The sequence below is a fragment of the Symphalangus syndactylus genome, chromosome 11 (assembly GCF_028878055.3).
Source record: "Symphalangus syndactylus isolate Jambi chromosome 11, NHGRI_mSymSyn1-v2.1_pri, whole genome shotgun sequence".
Classification (NCBI taxonomy): domain Eukaryota; kingdom Metazoa; phylum Chordata; class Mammalia; order Primates; family Hylobatidae; genus Symphalangus; species Symphalangus syndactylus.
The window spans coordinates 98551090-98570630 of NC_072433.2; positions in this window are offsets into that span (position 1 = coordinate 98551090).

Sequence of the window (19541 nt, forward strand, 5' to 3'; positions counted from 1 at the left end):
GACTTGTAAGACAACAGTCCAGATTCAGTTTTATTTGGTTTTATTTCCCACAGTATAGTGAGGAATAAAATTGGGATTGATCAAGGCTTTACGGATTTGAGAAGCCTTGAAAACCCTACAAAAATATTTAGAATGGATTTCATAAGAAACACAAAAAAAGCAACAAATAATATTTCTGCTGCATAGAGCAGCATAGGAAGATAAAACTGACATCTGTGCCCAGGAAGGACCCAACTGCAGGGAGTGAGAGACCAGCCAGGAACCACAGTCTCAACAATACGGGCAAAGGCAAGTGAGTCCAGAAGATAGTAGAGGCAGGGACAGAGAGGAAGACAGACATGTGAGACATCAGAGCAGAAAAGCATCAGGACTGCATGCATGCAATGGAGAGAAAGGAATCAAAGAGAGAGAGACAAAGAGATAGTTTCCTGAAAGACTCTAGATCAAATTTCTCTGGATGGATCTAAATTTCTCTGACCATATAGACCATACAGACCATACAAAGGACATCCACTTTCCACTCAGCTTGATTCATTCATCCAAGTGATGTGTCCTAACTGTTGGTAAACATTTTGTTGTTGTTGTTTTCCTGTGAACAACCGGTGAATAAACTCTTTTTTTTTGTGCCATGCAGTCTCTGTCACAAATCCTCCACACAGCTGCTATAGTGCTAAAGCATCTGCTACAATGTGAATGCATCCCACAAATTTCATGTGTTGGAAACAATCCCCAAATTCATGCTGCTAGTATTAGGAGGTAGGGCCGTTGTGCTGATTATGGTAGGTATGGTAGATTAGGGTAGTTATGATTAAATAAAGTCACAGGGTGGAGCCTGCGTGTTGGGACTGGTGGCTTTATAAGAAGAGGGCATGCTCTTGCCCTCTCACCACGTTATGACATAGGAAGAAGGCTCTCATCAGAAGTGGCCCCTTGCTGTGGATTTACCAGTCTCTAGTACTATGTCCAATTAACTTCTATTCTTTATGCATTACCCAGTCTGTGATACTGAGCTATAGCGACAGAAAGTGACTAAGACAGCATCCTTTTTTTTTTTTTTTTTTTTTAGCCCTTGGACTCAGCCTCACATTTTCTTATCATTTCTTCTTCTTCTTTTTTTTTATACCTTTGTTCTTTTTTTTTTTTATATGTACTTTAAGTTTTAGGGTACATGTGCACAACGTGCAGGTTTGTTACATATATATACATGTGCCATGTTGGTGTGCTGCACATATTAACTCGTCATTTACATTAGGTATATCTCCTAATGCTATCCATCCCCCTCTCCCCACTCCACAACAGTCCCCAGTGTGTGATGTTCCCCTTCCTGTGTCCATGTGTTCACTGTAAAATTCCCACCTATGAGTGAGAACATGTGGTGTTTGGTTTTTTGTCCTTGCGATGGTTTGCTGAGAATGATTGTTTCCAGCTTCATTCATGTCCCTACAAAGGACATGAACTCATCATTTTTTATGGCTGCATAGTATTCCATAGTGTATATGTGCCACATTTTCTTAATCCAGTCTATCATTGTTGGACATTTGGCTTGGTTCCAAGTCTTTGCCATTGTGAATAGTGGCGAAATAAACATACCTGTGTATGTGTCTTTATAGCAGCATGATTTATAATCCTTTGGGTATATACCCAGTAATGGGATGGCTGGGTCAAATAGTATTTCTAGTTCTAGATCCCTGAGGAATCGCCACACTGACTTCCACAATGGTTGAACTAGTTGACAGTCCTACCAACAGTGTAAAAGTGTTCCTATCTCTCCACATCCTCTCCAGCACCTGTTTTTTCCTGACTTTTAATGATCGCCATTCTAACTGGTGTGAGATGATATCCCGTTGTGGTTTTGATTTGCATTTCTCTGATGGCCAGTGATGATGAGCATTTTTTCATGTGTTTTTTGGCTGCATAAATGTCTTCTTTTGAAAAGTGTCTGTTCATATCCTTTGCCCACTTTTTGATGGGGTTGTTTGTTTTCTTCTTGTAAATTTGTTTGAGTTCATTGTAGATTCTGGATATTAGCCCTTTGTCAGATGAGTAGGTTGCAAAAATTTTCTCCCATTCTGTAGGTTGCCTGTTCACTCTGATGGTAGTTTCTTTTGCTGTCCAGAAGCTCTTTAGTTTAATGAGATCCCATTTGTCAATTTTGGCTTTTGTTGCCATTGCTTTTGGTGTTTTAGACATGAAGTCCTTGCCCACACCTATGTCCTGAATGGTATTGCCTAGGTTTTCTTCTAGGGTTTTTATGGTTTTAGGTCTAACATTTAAGTCTTTAATCCATCTTGAATTTATTTTTGTATAAGGTGTAAGGAAGGGATCCAGTTTCAGTTTTCTACATATGGCTAGCCAGTTTTCCCAGCACCATTTATTAAATAGGGAATCCTTCCCCCATTTCTTGTTTTTGTCAGCTTGGTCAAAGATCAGATAGTTGTAGATATGCGGCATTATTTCTGAGGGCTCTGTTCTGTTCCATTGGTCTACATCTCTGTTGTGGTACCAGTACCATGCTGTTTTGGTTACTGTAGCCTTGTAGTATAGTTTGAAGTGAGGTAGCGTGATGCCTCCAGCTTTGTTCTTTTGGCTTAGGATTGACTTGGCAATATGGGCTCTTTTTTGGTTGCATATGAACTTTAAAGTAGTTTTTTTTCCAATTCTGTGAAGAAATCCATTGGTAGCTTGATGGGGATGGCATTGAATCTATAAATTACCTTGGGCAGTATGGCCATTTTCGGAATATTGATTCTTCCTACCCATGAGCATGGAATGTTCTTCCATTTGTTTGTATCCTCTTTTATTTCATTGAGCACTGGTTTGTAGTTACCCTTGAAGAGGTCTTTCATGTCCCTTGTAAGTTGGATTCCTAGGTATTTGATTCTCTTTGAAGTAATTGTGAATGGGAGTTCACTCATGATTTGGCTCTCTGTTTGTCTGTTATTGGTGTGTAAGAATGCTTGTGATTTTTGCACATTGATTTTGTATCCTGAGACTTTGCTGAAGTTGCCTATCAGCTTAAGGAGATTTTGGGCTGAGATGATGGGGTTTTCTAGATATACAATCATGTCATCTGCAAACAGGGACAATTTGACTTTCTCTTTTCCTAATTGAATACCCATTATTTCCTTCTCCTGCCTGATTACCCTGGCCAGAACTTCCAACACTATGTTGAATAGGAGTGGTGAGAGAGGGCATCCGTGTCTTGTGCCAGTTTTCAAAGGGAATGCTTCCAGTTTTTGCCCATTCAGTATGATATTGGCTGTGGGCTTGTCATAGATAGCTCTTATTATTTTGAGATACGTTCTATCAATACCTAGTTTATTGAGAGTTTTTAGCATGAAGAGTTGTTGAAATTTGTCAAAGGCCTTTTCTGCATCTATTGAGATAATCATATGGTTTTTATCGTTGGTTCTGTTTATATGCTGGATTACATTTATTGATTTGCGTATGTTGAACCAGCCTTGCATCCTAGGGATGAAGCCCACTTGATCATGGTGGATAAGCTTTTTGATGTGCTGCTGGATTCGGTTTGCCAGTATTTTATTGAGGGTTTTTGCATTGATGTTCATCAAGGATATTGGTCTAAAATTCTCTTTTTTTGTTGTCTCTGCCAGGCTTTGGTATCAGCATGATGCTGGCTTCATAAAACGAGTTAGGGAGGATTCCCTCTTTTTCTATTGATTGGAATAGTTGCAGAAGGAATGGTACCAGCTCCTCCTTGTACCTCTGGTAGAATTTGGCTGTGAATCCGTCTGGTCCTGGACTTTTTTTGGTTGGTAAGCTATTAATTATTGCCTCAATTTCAGAGCCTGTTATCGGTCTATTCAGAGATTCAACTTCTTCCTGGTTTAGTCTTGGAAGGGTGTATGTGTCGAGGAATTTATCCATTTCTTCTAGATTTTCTAGTTTATTTGCATAGAGATGTTTATAGTATTCTCTGATGGTAGTTTGTATTTCTGTGGGATTGGTGATGATATCCCCTTTATCATTTTTTATTGCATCTATTTGATTCTTCTCTCTTTTCTTCTCTATTAATCTTGCTAGCGGTCTATTTTGTTGATCTTTTGAAAAAACCAGCTCCTGGATTCTTTGATTTTTTTGAAGGGTTTTTGTGTCTATCTCCTTCAGTTCTGCTCTGATCTTAGTTATTTCTTGTCTCCTGATAGCTTTTGAATGTGTTTGCTCTTGCTTCTCTAGTTCTTTTAATTGTGATGTTAGGGTGTCAATTTTGGATCTTTCCTGCTTTCTCTTGTGGGCATTTAGTGCTATAAATTTCCCTCTACACACTGCTTTAAATGTGTCCCAGAGATTCTGGTATGTTGTGTCTTTGTTCTCGTTGGTTGCAAAGAACATCTTTATTTCTGCATTCATTTCATTATGTACCCAGTAGTCATTCAGGAGCAGGTTGTTCAGTTTTCATGTAGTTGAGCGGTTTTGAGTGAGTTTCTTAATCTTGAGTTCTAGTTTGATTGCACTGTGGCCTGAGAGATGGTTTGTTATAATTTCTGTTCTTTTCCATTTGCGGAGGAGTGCTTTACTTCCAACTATGTGGTCAATTTTGGAATAAGTGCAGTGTGGTGCTGAGAAGAATGTATATTCTGTTGATTTGGTGTGGAGAGTTCTGTAAATGTCTATTAGGTCTGCTTGGTGCAGAGCTGAGTTCAATTCCTGGATATCCTTGTTAACTTTCTGTCTCATTGATCCATCTAATATTGACAATGGGTTGTTAAAGTCTCCCATTATTACTGTGTGGGAGTCTAAGTCTCTTTATAGGTCTCTAAGGACTTGCTTTATGAATCTGAGTGCTCTTGTATTGGGTGCTATATATTTAGGATACTTAGCTCTTCTTGTTGAATTGATACCTTTACCATTATTTAATGGCCTTCTTTATCTCTTTTGATATTTGTTGGTTTAAAGTCTGTTTCATCATAGACGAGTATTGCAACCCCCGCCTTTTTTTGTTTTCCATTTCTTGGTAGATCTTCCTCCTTCCCTTTATTTTGAGCCTATGTGTGTCTCTGCATGTGAGATGGGTTTCCTGAATACAGTACACTGATGGGTCTTGACTCTTTATACAATTTGCCAGTCTGTGTCTTTTAATTGGAGCATTTAGCCCATTTACGTTTAAGGTTAATATTGTTATGTGTGAATTTGGTCCTGTCATTATGATATTAGCTGGTTATTTTGCTCGTTAGTTGATGCAGTTTCTTCCTAGCCTCTATGGTCTTTACAATTTGGCATGTTTTTGCAGTGGCTGGTACCGGTTGTTCCTTTCCATGTTTAGTGCTTCCTTCAGGAGCTCTTTTAGGGCAGGCCTGGTGGTGACAAAATCTCTCAGCATTTGCTTGTCTGTAAAGGATTTTATTTCTCTTTCACTTATGAAGCTTAATTTGGCTGGATATGAAATTCTGGGTTGAAAATTCTTTTCTTTAAGAATGTTGAATATTGGTCTCCACTCTCTTCTGGCTTGTAGAGTTTTTGCTGAGAGATCAGCTGTTAGTCTGATGGGCTTCCCTTTGTGGGTAACTCGACCTTTCTCTCTGGCTGCCCTTAACATTTTTTCCTTCATTTCAACTTTGGTGAATCTGACAATTATGTGTCTTGGAGTTGCTCTTCTCGAGGGGTATCTTTGTGGCATTCTCTGTATTTCCTGAATTTGAATGTTGGCCTGCCTTGCTAGATTGGGGAAGTTCTCCTGGATAATATCCTGCAGAGTGTTTTCCAACTTGGTTCCATTCTCCCCGGCATCCTTAATAATACATAAACAAATGAGCTTGGCTATGTTCCAATAAAAGTTTGTTTACAAAAACAGGTTGATGGCTAGTTTGGCTCACAGGATGTAGTTTGCTAAACTTTGCCCTATAACATTTGAATTTGCAATCCTTGGCCTTTGAGGCCCAAAGTTCTTACCCTGGGTCTTCCTTCTCATCCTGTCTACCGTTTCCTACTACTTTTGATTCCAGCCATAGCACACTACCTGCTTTTCTCAAAAGGTACCACAGATTTTTACATCCATAGAGGTATGCTCCAGTCCACCCATGCTTGTTACCCCTCATTAACTATTTCTCATTATTTGAGGATGAGTTCAGAAGTTACCCCATTAGGGAACATTATCTAAATCCCCCAACTCCCCCCACAACAGCAGATGAATACTCTGTTACCTGTTTCCATAGCACTTTAAAAATATCTCTACCTTAACCGTTATCATAGCATATTTCTATAATTTTGGAAGGAACTTTGTCTTCGTTTTCTTTTTATTTCATGCCCATCCCACACTCAAACCAAATATCTAAAACAATTCCCAGAATACAGTAGGTGTTTAAGAAATGTTTATGCTGTGAGTGCATATAGTTTTAAAAGGAATTTGGGTTTCTCATCAAGGGAGACTGCATTTTCGCCAAGCCCTAAGTAATTGTTTTATAAGATAGTTAATAAAAAGTACAAAACTCTAAGAGACAAATACTTATCAAAAGGGCATTTCCACACAAAAAAAACTCCTTTATTTTCTTTCCAAAAAAATATTAAGTGAATTAGTAGATACTTTGCTATCAATGGATTCTACTACTTGGAGGCTGATATTTCTTTTCTTAAATTGTTTCAAAAGTCAAAATTATACAAATAGTCTTCCCATTTTCTCACAATGTCAGAAGAGGAGTATAAAAATATATTTGTCCATGATCAAGATCTATGAACATAACCTGGTCCCAGGCTTCCTGAGAATGGGATGACTTTTCTTTCCTTCTGTAACTATGATGATTGAGATAATGGTCAATTACGACATTCTCTTCTCCCGTGAAGCTCTGATATTTGGGTGTTTTCTTTTTTTTTTTCTTTTATAATTGAGATGTTATTGGTGGTGTTGAGGATCAGTACATAGACATTTCAATTTGTACACAATTCTTATCATACATACCAAAAGTCTAAAAAGCCATGAATTGTAATTTTTTTACACAGTCATTCCAGGGGCTTTCTAACTTAAAATTTGGAGGTAAATTTTCCTTAAGAGGCTATCAAGTACCAGTATCTTCAAATGTTGATAAGCTGTTTCATACACACCACCAATTAATAATTTAACAGCATATACACTACGTACTCAAATTTTCATCTTAAACAGTACATTAACAAAGTTATTAGGAATATGGGACTACCACAACCAAAGATGTAGCAAGAGTGCACACAATTCTGACAGGGAGAGCCATTATCAAGGAGCAGCAGTTTTCTTTAGGAAACAAATCTAAAAAACAACGAGAAAATAGAAGCAATTCAAAATGCTCAAGACATTAAATGCAAGAGTGTGACTCCATATTGCCATTTAGTATGTTTAGTATTAGAGGATGTAAGAACTAGCTGCCTATTTGTGGAATGTTAAGCTGACACCCAGTATAGTCAAAGCCTCCCATAATTCAATATCCCACACTATTTTCTGGTTGTACCAAAAATAAACAACCAGCTAGTGTTTTCACCTCTTAAAAAAGAATTTACACTAAAAAAAAAAAATGAGATGAGGTGGGACTTCTTCCTTAAAAAAAGTTTCCTGAGCTACTAAAGAAACTTGCATTTATAAAATAGTTGATAGAAATAGTACTCTGGGATGTACAAGGGAGACAGGGACCACTGATAAGGTGGGGTATATGATATTAATCAGAATTGGCTTCTTTGTTTCTGGCTTCATCAGAGGCTGGACTTTCTTCAGTTTTAGTTTCTCCATTTTGTGCAGGTAAATCTTCTTTAGTTTCTTGGCTAGCCACTTCGGCCTGTTTACCCTTTGCTCCCGTGCCCAAAATGAAGGTCAGCTCAGTACAAGGGGTGGTGAAGGAAGAGCCCAAGAGGAGATCAGTGAGGTTGTCAGCTAAACCTGCTCCTGCAAAAGTAGAAATGAAGCCAAAAAAGTTAGCAGGAAGGGATAAATCTTCAGACAAAAAAGTAGCATTATAGCAAATTATTCAGTGCAATTGTGTAAAAATTATTCAAATGCAATTGTGTAAAAATCCTCTTGACACAGAACAAGATAGAAAGACTTCAGACTATCTCCTGTTTCCACTGACCCCACCCATGTCATAACAAAACATACATTTCTTGGAAATGAAATGGTTCTAATATTGTGTTACCACATTCTTTCAGTGACAGTATATTGTCCATTCCAGTTGAAGAAAGAAATGTAATGTGGTAAATATCCAAGAAACCTTGGACAGAAGAGCCAGATTAGTCCACAGATCCCAGCACATTCCACAACTTATTTCTTATTGACTAGTATTAGATGAACTCAGTAGTCCTTAAATCACAGAAAACTTTTGGATTTCAGCCATTTTCCAAGAAAAAGCGAAGTAAAGGCTGTGGGAGCCAACTGACTTGGCCAAAGCGTAAAGCTCGTAAATGTCAATTAGCCCACAAGAACACGCATTTTGTGCCATCAAGCGTGGGTATGTCAGCTTTAGCAGTGCAGAGAACACTTCCAACAAGTTTAAACAGGTTGTAAGTTTGTGTAGCATATTTGTCTTGTTTAGGTGATCATTTAATTTCAAAGCACCTTGCCTCACCATCTTATATTTTTTTATATGCTATGTGTTAAGAAAGTTTGATTTCTGTTTGCTAAAGATTCAGATAATCTGTTAGTCCCCATTAATCTCTACCTTTTGGGTCCAAGGATGATACTCCTGGTTTTCATAAACTCCAGCCAAAACACCATATGCTTCTTCAGCATCACAACACTTTCTTTCAGCCAACAATTATAAATTATTATGCTTGAAATTGTCTATTTGTGATCAGGTCCATTTCTACCCCTGGATTTGCCCAGACCCTGATATACTACTTTCCTATAACCTTTACTCTTTCTGCCTTATGAATGGTCAAGTCAGATAAGATCCAACTAAAAAGTATTCATACATTCAATATATATTCATCTTGGGTTTCAGAAGGTTTTGGTATCCCTCTATTAATTGTTCTGTTTCAAATGAATGTCCAATAAACTGCCAGTAATTGACGTCCAAAGGAAATGTACCAGCAGCCTCAGGAGATCCTGAGGCCAGAAACAGGCTGGTCTTGTTGACCCTTTCTGGGACCTACCAAGGGGTTCATGCCACTTCACAGTTGAAGATGGATACCAAGAAAGATAGCCATGATGGGAACCATGGGAACATTCAGAACCAGAAATGCTCCATGTGGGTAGTGATATGCTTAATCTGAACTACAGGGGATGGCCCAGTTGGTCACAAGAAAGTTTACAGACTGTAGAGCATGCCTAAACTTCCAGACTAGGACAGTCTGCCCTTATAACAAAATTTCTGCTTTACCTAAGTGCTCTCAGTACTGATCAAGCCTTTATCTCATGCAAGCTTGAGGCGAATCCTCAGAGGATAAACACCCAGGCATGGTTATGGGGAAAAGGAAGAGAAAGCATATGCATAAGGAAATTACAGCTTCAACATGTGTGGTGGGCTGTTTCCAAAAACAGAGGAGGGTTTATAAGTAGGTGTTTGGTTGGAACTCCATTGTAGAGAGTAGTGAAAATGTGGAGTGGAGCAATATTTGAAGTATGCACAAACGCCAGATATCCTGGCCAAAGAGTAAACAGTTTGTCGCTCACAAACAAGACAAGCAGTCCCATTATGGGACATTTGTCCTTTGGCTATATTAGAAAATACTTCTCAAAGTTATAACACCTGAATTATTGGAACTTTCTGGTACCCTTATTTTAACACAGGAGGAAGTATTGTCCTGTGGTAAATGAATACAAAGTTTACTGGGTAAAATTTTTTAAATGCTGGACCTGACTCTAGAAGTGAGATATAAACATCCTTTAAATGTATATCCTGTTCCACTGCATTAAATGCTATGTGTGGTCTAGAATATGTGCACCCCTAAAATTAAACATCTACATCCTTAAAGTGAGCCTCCTTTTGACCTGTAGATTAGAGCTTGGAAGGCTTTGGGGGAATAGCACAAGTGGAGTTCTGACTGAATAAATGATGTTGCCTTCACTCATCTGACTGCCAAGCACACCATGGGATGAGTAGTAAAGAAGCACAGGAAATGAAATGCGCTTGATCTTCCACATCAACAAATGCTTTTGAGTCTAGCCACATGGCAGTCACTGTAAGAGGTTTGAAGATAGGGGAAGGAATGATCCTTGCTCTCAAGAGCTTACAGATGAACAAAGAGTACAGACAACAATTCAGAAAATGTACTTGTTTTGATAGGGATATATATAAAATGCAATGGAAACATTACAGTGGGGGCTATCACAGAAGTTGGATGGATAGTGTGTGTGTGTTTTGGAGAGTGGTTGGACTACATCACAGGAAACTTCTTGCAGGTAATGACCTCTAACTTGGAAACTGAAGGGTGATTAAGAAGTAGCAGAGGAGTATTAAGGTACAGGCTAAGCTGCTCTCCAGTGCCTCAGCAAGTTACAAATTTATCTCTTCATTATATAAAAATTCCAACATGGGAATGTAGTGCAAGGATGTAGGAAGCTCTACATCATTAAATCATTTAGGAACCCTAGTTCCTACTGTCAAGACCATGAAGGGTCTGAGATTTCATCCTACTTGTGAGATAATGATTCCACATGTCATAGTTCCATGAATGGAAACAGATATGAGATTCCTGGGTCAGAGCAACAATGGACTGTATTAGTCAATGCAGTAGTGGGAGCCAGAATATCAGCATTTCTTCCAGTTACCTGAGGCTCAAATCTCACAGGACACACTGAAAGGAGCAGGAGACACCTGTACTGGCAGTGGTTTACTTTATGAGAAGGGAACCCGAAACTTAGAAAATGAAATCTTTCATAATCAGTAGTAAGTCTGCCTGACTTTTGCCCCAGAGGAAGACATTGTTTTTACTATCCTGAGTAGTTAACACATTTGCCCAGTGCTCTGGAAGAAGACATTATCTCTATCTTCCAAGGCTGTTTGCTATACCATGGGCCTTGAAAAGAAAAGAAGAAAACAGAGTAATTCAGAACCCCTGCTCAAAGCTGGGCAGAAAAGTAAGACCCATGGAGAATTGTCTTTCAATGCCTTCTATCTCTGTCCTCTAGGGCAAGGATTGGCAAACTATGGCCTGCAAGAAAAATGTGGCCTGTGTCCTGTGTCTGTAAGTAAAATTTTATTGGAACACAGCCATGCACATTCATTTATGTACTCTCTGTGGCTCCTTTAGTGGCATAAATGAGTAGTTGCAACAGAGGTTGTATGCCTCTTTACAGAAAAAATTAGCCAACCTCTGCTCTAGGGTATGGCCCTCTTCCATCTGATTAAAGCTGGCTGATGGATACCATGTCCACAATCCAGTGTACAGGAAGAGGGAAAAGAGGAAGGAGAGGCAAACAATGTCCTATTTAAAGCATCTGACCCAGAAGTTGACTTCTGTTTCACTTCTTACTGACCAGAACTTAGTCACATGTTTTGTCAGGAGTCCCCAGAGTTTTCCCAGTTTCAATGATTCATTAGAGGAACTCACAGGACTTACCATATAGTTGTACTCATGGCCAACATTTATTGCTGCAAAGGATAGAAAGGAAAATAAGCAAAAGGAAAAGGCACTTGGGGCAAAGTCCAGGGGAAATCAGCTGCGAATTCCTGAGAGTGCTTTCCCAGTGGAGTCACCCAGGATGTGCTTAATTCCTCCTGCAACAAATTGTGACAAATACAAAATGCTGTCTACCAGGAACGTTCATTAGAGATGCAGTACCAGGGTTTTAATTGGGATTGATCATGTAGGCACTCTCTGCCTGAGCATATCTCCAGATTCCAGGCTCTCAGAGGAAAGAAGATATTCATTAGCTATATTTTTTGTACAGTTTAGTTACAGTGAGCTACTCATACTGGGGACTGGTGAGAACCCTCCTGAAATCCAGGTTCCTAGTTGTGAGCCAAAGGTCACCTTTCCAAGTAGGCCTTACTAAGGAGAGCAGAGTCAGCCTGCTATGTGAATGAACTCTTCATGGCACACATGCCTACACTCGGCTCCAATGGAGGCTGAGGACTGCAGTCTAATGAAGTGACTGTGTGCCCAACTATAACTTGGGAGGTTAGATTATAAAGGCAAGATGAAGAATGGATACTGTCTCTGCTGCAAAGGGAAGACAAGGGACCAGGGCAGAGTTTCTCAGCCCCATCACGATAGACATTTTGGGCTGGACAGTTCTTTGTTGTTGGGGGGCTGCCCTGTGCTGTCAGTAGAACCCTTCTCAGTCGTGACAATCAAAAATGTCTCCAGATATTGCCAAATGTGCTTTATGGGGCACAGTTGTCCCAAGTGAGATCTAAGCCAGTGTGTGAAGTCCAGAGAGATCAGGCCTTGCTCATGAAACCTCAAGTAGTTCATCATACTCTGAATGTAAAATGCGAGATGGAGAGTGGCAAGACATAAGGCTGAAGCTGCAAGCTGCAAGCTGGGGCCAGCTTTCATAGCAGTTGTGTGCCATAATAGGAGTTTGGAATTTAAGAAATCAATTATAGATTTGAGAGCTACTGGGAGATGTTTAAACCAAGGATCATATTTGATTTTCAAAAAACCAATTTGACCTACACATGAAGAATTAATTGAAAGATAAACAGTCTGGAGTCAGGGAGACTAATTAGAGGGATGTTTCGCTTACGCAGGTATGAAATTTTGAGGAACAAAATAAAGACATTAGCAGTTGAGAAGAAAAGATGGGTTTGAAATATAAATAGAAAGAAGACTTGGTAACTGATTAGAGATGGTAGAATTTCACTTTGGGCATCTGGATAAATAGGTTACCATTCAGTGAGATAACAAAGAAAAGGAGAACAAAGTAAGTGGAAGAGTGATCAGATCCGTCTTTGACTTGCTGTTTGACATGATCGTGGGATTTCCAGCAGGGACTGATGACATGTGATGAATTATCTGATATTTAGACACTTGGTACAATGTGGGCAGTAAGATATGAAACCCTCACACACAATCAACTATGGCCAATGTTCCTTTCCTACTTAAATTTTAAAACCTGATGCCTTACTTTTAATAGTATATAAAACTACTGTTCCACCAACCTTTTTGGTTGGGGAGAATGACTCCTTCATTCAAATTTTATTCAGATGGATTTTTAAATATTGCAACTTACTAGCTACTCAAACATACTCATTTCTGCCTGGACTAAGTGTCATTTCTTGGGCATGATTAATGTTTTGGCTTTAGTAGCTGTTTTCTGCTTTGAGAACATATAATCTACTGGCATTCAGTGCTCTCAAGTAGAGATAATCCTTGCAGGGAGTGAAGTACAAAAAATTTAAGCACAGTTATAGACACTACTATTTGGAGGTTAAAACAATTTAACCAGATGGCATTTCATACTGGTGACTATGCTTAAAAGACTTCCTCATCTTCAGTAGAAGGTATGCTGTGTCTAGCAGAGTTGCTAAATTTGCATTTTCTTAGGCAAGATATGCATCATGTAGTTGAGAAATTTTTTGGAGATTAGTTACTTTCATAACTAGTCAATGCACAAAATGCTAAACCTTAGAGCACTGATTCTGAGCCCTTGCATACCTCAACCCGTAATAATAAGAGAAAGTTCCTGTATACATTCCTTGCAGAGTGTGATTTGAGAAAATGCAGTGGGATGATATTCAGGTTCTAGTCTTTAATGACTTGAAAACAGATGTTGCTGTTGACAGGCGGAGATATGTTGAGTGTTGTTTCTCCATTTGCTTAGCAAGATTTGACATGTGGTGAGCTAGAATAGAAATCTGAAGAGCTGAATCAAGATGTGTTGAGAGAACTTTGGGTGTAAGAAGTGATAAAAGAAGCAGGTCTGGATATACAACATTAGGTGGCAGATGGAAACTTTTTCAAAAAATATCTTTCCAGGATTGCCTGCTTGGATAAGCTGATTGGTAAATTTAGTTGTCCTTAGAAAAGAATTTTTAAAATACAGAGGATACACAGCCAGTATATCATCACTCTAAACAAACAGTGTTCATTGTTCATCTATGTGCATTTGTTCACATTATGATAAGTGCTTACAGATGGCTCTGGAAGCCTGAACTGGAGGAAATAAAATAAGGTGATGGGGTTGGGGTGGGGTGAGTTGTGCACTAGGTCCCAAACTACCAGTCTTCCAGGTCTCTGTGACTCATAGTCACTGGTTTCTAATGTTGGAAAAGGCTGGGCCAGGTACCACAGATCTGTTAACAAGAAGGATGAACAGATGCCATTAAGACAGAGGACATTAATATTTATAGATCTCTTCTTTGATAAAAGAAAATAGTCATCCTTCAAAGTATCTGTTGAGTGATAATACAGACATGGCACCATTCCAAGCACTAGATCTTTGTTCTTAATATTGCCACATCTTAAGCATGAGCCAGTTGGATATTCTGTACTGCCCATAAAAGCCAGGATTTAATTTATTGCTGCAAAATACTCTTCTCTCACCAACCATCATTGCTAACTTTTGAAACTTTATTCATTATTTTTAATTTGTCTACCACATCTTTTTCTCCTTTGTGACTGTGCAGACCTGTTTTATTTTTGCAACTAAGAGAAGTAGACTAGATGAGCTTCATTGCCAGGAGCAATCGCCTCCCATTTAATGCATTGAGGTTGCCTTCAGGCCAGTCTTCTCAAAGACAGTGTTGTGGACCTCATGCCTATTAAAATTCATATCCCATATTTTCATATCCCACTTTCAAATTAGCCTGTTAGCTGGCATTTTTAAAAAAACCTTATAAAGTCACTAAGCTATTAATGACTGATACGCCTGAGGAGGGTTATTCCTTTCCGAGTATATTTTTCCTTCATTTATTCATTCTATAAATATTTATCAATCATTATGCTAGGCATTGGAAACATGGATTTCATCACTCAGGGTCCTGAAAGGAAAAGCTGGTACACTTAAACTGTGATTTCAGGAGGATATCATAAAGTGACTATTTACAAATTGTGAGTAGGTTGGAGTTAAATCATGAAGAATGAACAGTGTTACTTCCTGGGGCTATTATCAGCAGGGGTGGTGAAGTCATTGCCACCACTAAAGAAGAGGTGAGAGGAGGAAGACTGAGTCAGAGAGAGCTGTGTGGAGAGGGCTAACTGACAAGAAGCTGTGACCTTCAGTTCGAGGAAGCTGTCAGCTCTCGATGGCCTTGCAAGATGGACTTTGGGCAGAAATAAACATCTTGACCTCATTCTTTTCACATTATTCAATCTCCCATGGCACCTTCTATTAATCAAAGCCCACAGAATATTGCTGATATTGTCAATGCAGATCAACTTTTTTTAAGGACATGGCAGTGTGAGAATGCAGGGAAATAGGTCTGCAAAGACAAAAAAACAAGTATATAACACAGATAAATAAGACAGTTCCTTCTCAGGAGCCTAGGGCAGTGCCTTCACAGAGTGCCACGAAGGGGTTGGGAAAACATATCCTTTAGCCCTACATGCCAGCAGTTCTGACTCAGTAGATCTAGAGCAGGAGCAGAGAGTCAGCATTTCTACCATTTTTGCCTCTGCTGCTCTTCTGTAGGTCACATTTTTGGGTAGCACTGGTCTGACATTTTGAGACAGGGAAACACCAAACCCTAAAGAATGGACATGTAACAGTGGAATGTCCACTCTGTTACACTAGTTTAAGAGAGACTGTGCTACTTTCTTAGCACACTGTTGCCAAGCCTGCTTTCAAGGCAAGCTCATCTTATCTAGAAATCACCAAAAGAGAGTTTTGAATTTGCAAGTGAGAATGTAAGAATGGTCATGGGCTTTAAAACTTTTCCAGAGGATTCTTAAATAAATCTTCCTCTCTAAAGAAGCTATTGCCTTGTTTAGAGTAAGCAGGAGACATTTTATTCCCAGTGTGCACAAAGGTTAGTCTATATAGAGACACCATGTTTACTGTTGAAGTATATATAATTTAAACATTTTTAATTAAAAGAGAATTGACATCAGGTTTTTGTTAACAATTTTCTATAATAATTTTTTACAAGGTGTGATGGTTAATTTTGTGTTTCAACTTTACTGTACTAAGGGACTTCCAGATAGTTGGCAAAAGATTATTTTTAGGTGTCCATAAAGGTGTTCTGGAAGAGATCCTCATTTGAATTGATGAGGTGGGTAAAGCAGATGGCCCTCCCCCACGTGGGTGGGCATCATCCAATCTACCGAGGTCCTAAATAGAACAAAAATGGCAGAGGAAGGGCAAATTCACTGTCTCTAATTGGGCTGAAACATCCAGCTTCTCCTGCCCTCAGACTTTGGAGTTCTAGCTCCTTGGACCCAGACCAGAAGTTAAACCACAACCATCCTCTCCCAGACTCTCAGGCCTTTGGATTCAGGCGTGATTACACCACCAGCTTTCCTGGTTCTCCATTAGCAGGTTCTCTGCAGCAGATTATGGGACTTTCTGGTTTCCAAAACTGCATAAGCCAATTTCTATAATAAATCTCCTCTTATCTTGTATTAGTCTGTTTTCACATTGCTATAAAGAACTACCTGAGATAGGGTAATTTGTAAAGAAAAGAGGCTTAATTGACATAGTTCTGCAGGCTGTATAAGAAGCATGGCTGGGAGGCCTCAGGAAACTTATAATCATGACTGAAGGTGAAGGGGAAGCAAGCGTGTCCTACCAAGATGGAGCAAGACAGAGAGGGGGGAAAGAGAGGGTGGAGGTCCGGGGTAAGTGCCACATGCTTAAACAAACAGATCTCATGGGAACTCACTCACAAGACAGCACTAAGGGGACGGTGCTAAAGCATTAGAAAATACCCCATCGGCCGGGCGCCGTGGCTCACGCCTGTAATCCCAGCACTTTGGGAGTCCGAGGCTGGCGGATCACGAGGTCAGGAGATCGAGACCACCCTGGCTAACACGGTGAAATCCCGTCTCTACTGAAAACAAAAAAATTAGCCAGATGTGGTGGCCGGTGCCTGTAGTCCCGGCTACTACGCAGGCTGAGGCAGGAGAATGGCGTGAACCCGGGAGGCAGAGCTTTCAGTGAGCCGAGATCGCATCACTGCACTCTAGCCTGGGCGACAGAGTGAGACTCCGTCTCAAAATAAATAAATAAATAAAATAAAGATATATATATATAAAAAGAAAATACCCCCATCATCCAATCACCTCCCACAGGGCTCCTGCTTCAACACGTGGAGTTTACAATTTGACATGAGATTTGGGTGAGAACGCAAAGCCAAACCATATCATATCTGTATTTAAGTCAGTATCATCTATATCTCTTCTATTGGTTCTGTTTCTTTGGAAAACCCTAATACATAAGAAAACTATCAAATGAAAAAAAATTAAACAACAAAACATCCATAGGAAGCATGCAAGAAAGTATGGGAAGCAGTGTCTCAAATATTCTTGAATAAGCAAAATTCCTTCTTATTAGTGATTCTTTCTTTAGCATCATGTCAAGAGAACAACGTACAGCTGAACAACAATAATGAGGAGAGTGGCTCAGAGATAAAGTACCCAGGGACTAGTGAATAAGGGACAATCAAAGTGTTTGAACTGATGGATCAATCACTTTGCACATGTATAAATTGTTATCTCACTTCAAAAATATTCTTACTTCCCATGAGCTACTCTTAATTCTCTCATTCCTTTATCAGTCAAGTTTCTCCTTAGAGGAGAGCAAACTCATTGTTCTAATTTTTAAACTCCCATTCATCTTTTGCCTGTTGATTTCTGACTCCTAACTCATCGAAAACTGCATTGACAATAGTTGACACTGGTTATTTGACCTCTCAGCTGCATTTGATGACATGGACCTCTTCTTTTTCTCATTGGTTTCTATTTTATTACTTTCTTCTGAGTCATCTCCTACTTTCTTGATGATTTCTTCTTATAACCCTATAAAATCTGACTGTCATATTGCTCAGTCTCTATTAGAGACATTTTCAAAAATGTCCAGAGCAACAACTCAAAGCAATTTAGTCTCTGGTACTCAAAGAATATCAAAGGGAATCTAACTCACCCACACTTACCAAAGACTCCTACATCACTCACATGTTTTCTTAAACCTCACAGCTGGTCTGGAGCCTCTTATACCACAACCTCTAAATTTCTCTCTCTCAGTTCCAGATATAAGATTCTGTTTCTTTATTCTCTCACTCACTTCTTCCATCCACCCTTGATTAGTTGGTTTGTCTTCCTTTCACTTGCCTTACTACTTTGCAAAGGGGAAGAGGCAGGAAATGAGGGTCCGAATATAGACTTCTTTGTAAAGCATGGGTGAGGGGTAGAAGGAAAGTATAGAGGGGTGATGACCCTCATGTAAGTACTTTGGCTTTACCACATTGTCATTGTCTTTATCTGCCCCCTCTGACTCAACTTTCTCCTGAAATGTTGGCATCTGCCAAGTTCCATGATTGAATTTCCCTTGCAGGTTTTTCTCAGCTACTTTTTTGATCCTAACTTCCTCTTTGAATGGGAATCATTAATAATTTTTCTTCTCCCATGTAAGTCTCATGTCCACCCTATACTAGACATTGCCACTTGGATAACCTACTGAATACCCAGTGTTCTCCAAATGGCACTCATCATCTCGACACATGCTTTTGCTCCACTGACCTCATGACAGTTGTTCCTTGTTGCTCAGTCCAGTAAGCTTGGCATCATCCTTGATCCACCTTCCCCATACTCCACCTCCTATCAATAACTAAGTCTTAGGTTATCCATTTCCAAAGTCCTCTCAGATCCATTGCTCCTTCTCCATCCCTATATGTCTGCCCTAATTTATACCATGAATATATCTCTCCTAAACTCTTCCAACAGCACTGTAAGTTTTCCTTTACCTTCAGACTAGCTCTCCTCAAATCAAACTTCTTTGCCACTGACAAAGTGACCTATCTTAAATGCAAATATCATCCTGTTATTATTCTACACTGCACTATTTAAAACAAATCAGTGCCTGCCCCATTATCTATAAGATTCTAGATCCTTTAAGATCTGAGCTCTACCAGTCTCTCTCTTTAGTTCCTCACAAAGTATGTCATTCTAGCCTCTGTGCCTTGGCTTGTGCTTTTCTCTTCCTCTGAACTGTCCTTTGTACTCCACTGGTTAATGCTGCCTCCTCCCTTTACCCTTCTCTACTAGACTGAGGTAAATGACTCACCTTGGTGTTGCTGTTCCCATCTTATGGTATTTATCTCATTGTATTTTCATGTCTGCTTATTATTGTTCTGTAAATTTCTAGTAAGTGTTTTTAGGAGAAATCTGGTCCAATATTTCATAGTAGATTAAGATTATGAAGCACATAATCTTAATCTACTTTGCTCTGATTCCGTTCTATACCTTCTATACTATACATTCTATACTGCCATGTTAAAAGAGAGTGTTCACTGATGTTCACTCACTACCTTTTCTAATTTCCCTTCATTACTCTTCTTTCTTTATCAAGGGTTTTATTAAAAGTAGTTGTTCTCAACCCCGAATCTCTGTGCTACTTTAAAAAATACAGATGGCTGGGCTCTCTTCCAAGAGATTCTGGTATTGTTGGTTTGGTATAGTACTCTATTATCAGTATTTTTTTAAAAAGCACTTCCAATGATTCTAATATGCAGTCAAGATAAAGAACC